Consider the following 5,563-nt stretch of genomic DNA (forward strand, 5'->3'; position numbering starts at 1 on the left):
AATCTGCTCGGACTCATTACTCCTGTAATGGCAGCACAGAGGCAGAAACCTGCGTTCGTATGTGCGTTGAAGGTTCAAATGACCTCACTGGGCCAGATTAGTGGACCTTACAACCCTAAGACTCCTCCCAGCATAGATGACTACGGTAATTTTTTTCAGGACTCAATGAAGTGATTTAATTGTTTCACAGTTCACAAGCCTATCAATCTGCACAGGATAAAACATCTACTGAGAAAAAGTTGAATTCTATTGTTCAGGTACTTACACATAGATTTTATTAAAGTGTTAAAGATGAACTCTAGGCAGACATATAAACATTTAGCTGAGCTATAAATATGTGATCTGTTTTACCATACAAAATAAATAATAATAAAGGCACACATAAATGGGCCTAGACCTTACTTTTCTTTGTGGTCTGCATGCATCTGCATGGTCAGTGGAGAACTGCACCCTCTCATTGGTGGTCAGTGGAGAAATGCACACCCCTGAATTTAGGTAAACGTGACCATTAGCGCAATTTTTGAAATATTATTTTTTCATAGTTAATTGCATATCCCCTAGTTCTATAAATAATTCTGACTCAAAAACAGAAACAGGTGGGATACATCTAGAGCTTACATTGCCACCCAGCAAGGGTTCCTATTGCCATAAACTCATAAAATAATCTGTTAATCCTTGGCACCAAAGTGCAGTACTCTTTTGAAAAACAAAAATGTGAAGGACATCAATTTAAATCTATGCTAGGAGAACAGAGACACACTGAGTAGCAACAGTGGTCCAGCTTGAGTCTAGCTCCAGTCCAGCAGAACACAATGCTTTGATTGGCACTGCATGTACGTCTGGCTGTTCTAACAAACCAGGACAGGGCTGATCCAGCTCTGCTGTGCCTCCCTTTCCCACTTAATTTCCAGCTTCCAACAAATAAGTTCAAGGTAACATCCCAAGGGGGGGAAAAACTAAACTTCTCCTTTGTCTTCTCCTTTGTCTTCTCCTTTGTCTCTTTCTCATATAGCCACTCCTTGAGGCTAGGTTCACCTCTGGGCAATCTGTGAACGTGCGTCAATCGTGTACAAACCCGCACGGATTGCCGGGGCAATCACGGAGTCGCCCACCACAGCCGAACCTGCTTAAAATTAAATTAGGTAGTCTTGGTATGTGGAAGAGATTTGGAACTATCCTAGATAAATTAATTAGCTGTCTAGACAACTGGAGCTACGGTTTAATTTTTTTTAAATATGATGTTGTGGTAAACAGACCAGAGAAGCGGGTCCTGTCTGTTCATAAACTGTGATGAATAAGGATGGAAAACAAGGTAAAGTTCTGGAGGCAGAGAGTCTACAATTAATAATTATCATTTCACTTTAATGGACTCTTTTGTTATTTAAAAATTAGCCACTAGGTGGAGCACAGTGTGTTAATCAGGGATGGACTTCTACATTTTAAATTAGTAATACCATTGCATTAGTATTGCTTACGGAGGACACTAACTAGGGGTTCTGCTCTGTTGTTAATGTTATGTGATTTGATGATGTTTTGTTATTTTGACAGATGCAGTTCAACAAGAGCTGCTGCATATTGTTTGCACTTTGCAAATGTAATGTGATGCTTATTTTATCTAGATTATGGTTGTTAGGAGGGGCTGGCAGGGTGCTGTACATCACTTTCTAAAAACATCGCAGCACCCTGCGTCAGTATTCCTCCCAAGAGCCTTCCACCCTGATGCAAGCAGTGGGGTGGCCCTTGGGAGGAGTTTCTCAGTCTGGAGAAGTGGGCGTTCCAAGGCAGACTGCAGTTGCATGCAGACCACCCTAGTTGACATCCTCCTGTGATGCTGAGATTGCATGACTGAAATGCCTGAAATCCAATGGTGGATGAAAGGGGAGACTCAGGGACAGTCGGGCAAGGGAAGACAGGGCTTGTTGATGCTGGACATTCTCCAGGAAATTAGGTGGCTCTATCTGATTTTTTTCAGCTTATAATGCAAACTCACAGAAGCTCACTACAAAAAGAGAGGAATTAAATGTATGTACACCAAAGCTAGAAGTCTGGCAAATAAATTAGAAGAGCTTGAATTAATGATACTCGAAGAGGACTTCGATATAGTGGGTATAGCGGAAACCTGGCTGGACACCACGCATGACTGGGCTACTAACATAGAATAGAATGAGATCCTGGAGATCCTGGACTTGATGGACTAATGTCTTTATTCAACCTCAAATACTATGTAACTATGTAACTCACAGTGTGAAGTGAAACCAAAGCAAGCAGTTTCAGTACAGGAGGCAAGCCAATGCAAATGTGCAAGACTGAATGTAGGACTGCAGTTCAGTTTTAAATTTATTTAGAAATAATTTAGGGAATACTTTGTTCATTTTGAAGCTTTCTACTGCCCTATTTCACCCTGCTGAAAAATCCTTAGCCCACTAATATGTCATGGTAAATACAGCCCTGGTCCCCAGTAAAAACCCATTAGTGTGGCATTTTATATTTCTGTGTTGTAATCATGGTAACTATGGCATTTAGATATAACTGTGTGATCAGCAATGAATGAGTTACTTTAATTTATGCAGAGAAGGGGAATTCTAGCCAGCAGTGATACTGAGAGTCAGTGTCACCGTTTACAGGGAAATCTTTGAAGAAGAATTTCTGAAGCCAGCTGGCACTGCTGAGTTTATCCCAGCCAGCTCTGACCTGCAGCCCCACCTGCTGACTGCAACAGCGGGGTTCTCCATAGCCAGGCCAGCTAATCATGATAGATTGCACCTGGCTAAGAGAATGTCAGGTCAGTGCTACCCAAAAATCCACCTATCATAGGCAGCATGCAGAAAATAAGGCAGCGTACTAATGGCAAATGGACCTGCTAAAGAGGAAAGCTGCTCTACATTTCTGCCTGACATTTACAAATGAAATATTTGTAGTGGAGATGCTCTTGGCTCTGTTAGATTATCACTAAGTCATAGTACATATTCACGTGGAATTCATTATTATTATCTCCACCAGCAATATTTGGATATAAACTAACCATGTAATACATCTGTCTGCACAAAAACGTGAACCCACCGTGTGGCTAGTTACCCTCCTCAGAGTATCTTAGCTGAACAGGTCTTGAATTAGGAAGAACAAAGCATTGCATTTGTGTTTAGACTGGGTCCTTAAAGTGTAATTAAAGCCAAAACTTTTTTTTCGTTTTGGATAGAGTGGAGAGGGATTAGATCACCTGTCAGGTTTTTGTATTGCTGTCTGTGTCCTCTTTAGGAAGATTCACCCTCTCTATTTGTCCTAATGACCGTTATCACTAAAAGTGAAAGAAAATCACAGATTTTGGGTTGTCATCAGAGTAGATGGGGAATCTTCCGATAGGGACAATAGTTCTGGTGAGCCTGCTGACCACCAGGAATTTCCCTCTCTTTGGAGGGATTTCCTCTCATTTCCTGTTCTGGCTATCGAACAAAAAGTGAAAAACAATGTCCAAATGGCAAAATAATAACTGACAAGGGTTCAGTGGTTCAGTTCTACTTTAAGGATTACCATGACCAAGGCTGCATGCACCAGTTTTTGGTTTTATGCATTCAGAATAAAAGATCCAAGGTTTCCCATGTCTTCCCAAGGTCCTAACATGAACTAGGACTAAAATATGGGAGCTGCCATCTCTGACTTTAAAAAAAAAAAAATGTTTAAGAGAATCTTTACAAGAAGAGAGAAATATGGACAGGAATCTGGTTTTAGTGGCTATAATAACAAGAATTGAAAATATTGAGTCAGTGGGGGTGATTTACTAACCTAAACACACGCGTGGGATTTTCACACAGCAAAACATATTTATCAACCAAAAAGTCTCTAAAAGCATATTTCCACTAATGCCATATATGGAAAAATTATGCACATGATGCATATATAATGCTGCTTCACAGTTTAGACAAAAATGGTTAGCTCATGCATTTACATTCCTGCATTCATCAACGCAAGCAACACAACATAGAGCTAATTTACACAACATCACCTTGCAATTCATGCTTGGCTTTGCACAACACACCTGCTGGGTGTGTACACACTACAAAGGTGTTTAGATTCCACCCATAGATCATGCTGGGAGGGAACACACTTAAGAGGTGTATACATGTTCGTGGTGTGTTTATAAGGTTAGTAAATCAACCCCAGTGACTCAGAAAATGCTGAAATAAGAAAAACGGGCATGACTGCTAGGCAATTGAGCAGACCTTCAGCTCAAAACAAAAAGTAATTTCCCTTTAAAAAAATGTTTAATCTGGAGCTGTCCAAGGTATCTCCCCCCTCCCCCTTCCCATACTCCTTTTCTGTCTCAAGATATCCTCACTCTTCTGCACAAAATTACGGACAGTATCCTTAATTCCTCTTCCTCTGAACCCAGGCTGTCATGTACCATATTTTTCCGTGTATAAGACGCTACTTTTTCATAAAAATGTTTACCTAAAAATAGAGGGGCGTCGTATACACGGGGGCCGAGAGGAGAACCGCGGTTGCGAAATTGCCGATACCACTGCAAACTAGCCTCACGAGTAAAACTTTGGATTGCAGAGACAAGATAAGTTTTCCTCCAATCATAAATCTTTTGTACCCGACATCAGCTGTTGCTGGGGAGAGTGGAGGAAAACTGTTATCTTGTCTCTGTAATACGCTCTCCCCAGCAACAGCTGACGTCAGGTACAAAAGATTTATGATTGGAGAGAATCTGTTATCTTGTCTCTGTAATCGATCATAAATCTTTTGTACCTGACATCAGCTGTTGCTGGGGAGAGCATGTAGCCAGTGCCCAGAGTGATAATGTCGGAGCATAAACTGATTGACTCAGAGGTAAGTGTGATGTATAATATAATTTAGAATATTGATTTCTGAATTTTGGGTAAGAAAAGTTGGGGGCGTCTTATACATGGGGGCGTCTTATGGACGAAAAAATACAGTACTTGCCCCCTGCCTGTGACTGGACAGTGAAAGAGAAGCAGCTCATCTCTTCGCTACTCTGCTTTTTCAGCACATGAATTGTGCTGCTTCTTCTCCTCCTCTATTTTTCCAGTAAAAGCTTGAATTGTTTTTGATGCAAAAGCAATATTGATGTTAGCATTTTGGCTTTCATATGGCTATGTAGGGATTAATACAAAGTGTTGGGGGTCAGGGTGAGATTCAGTGTTAGCATCTACAGTTTAAATTGAGGGTGAATAGGAAAATAGGATAGGGTTAGAGGGTTTTTTTTCAATTGCTCACTACAATATTTGTTATCAACAATGTGAATACACGAAAAAGAAAATGTTTTGATGGTAATAACTAATACGTGTGTCCTTTTGCAAGCTTTCCGCAATGGTACACTGAAACATCACATCACAAAACAAAAATGCACTCATAGTGTATTGAAATGCCCTGTTGTGTTATAAGTAGACTGGAACACTTATAATGTCCAATCACTGCTTCAAATACAGCCTCAAAAAGCCTCCAATCTTAGAGGTTGCCTACTGCTAGCACTTGACACTTTTGCTCTATATGCCACATGACTTAGTTTGAACTAATAGTAATTTTGTCTTCAAATGTTCAG

This window comes from Nanorana parkeri, unplaced genomic scaffold (assembly GCF_000935625.1).
Source record: "Nanorana parkeri isolate BGI_ZX_2015 unplaced genomic scaffold, ASM93562v1 scaffold2004, whole genome shotgun sequence".
Classification (NCBI taxonomy): domain Eukaryota; kingdom Metazoa; phylum Chordata; class Amphibia; order Anura; family Dicroglossidae; genus Nanorana; species Nanorana parkeri.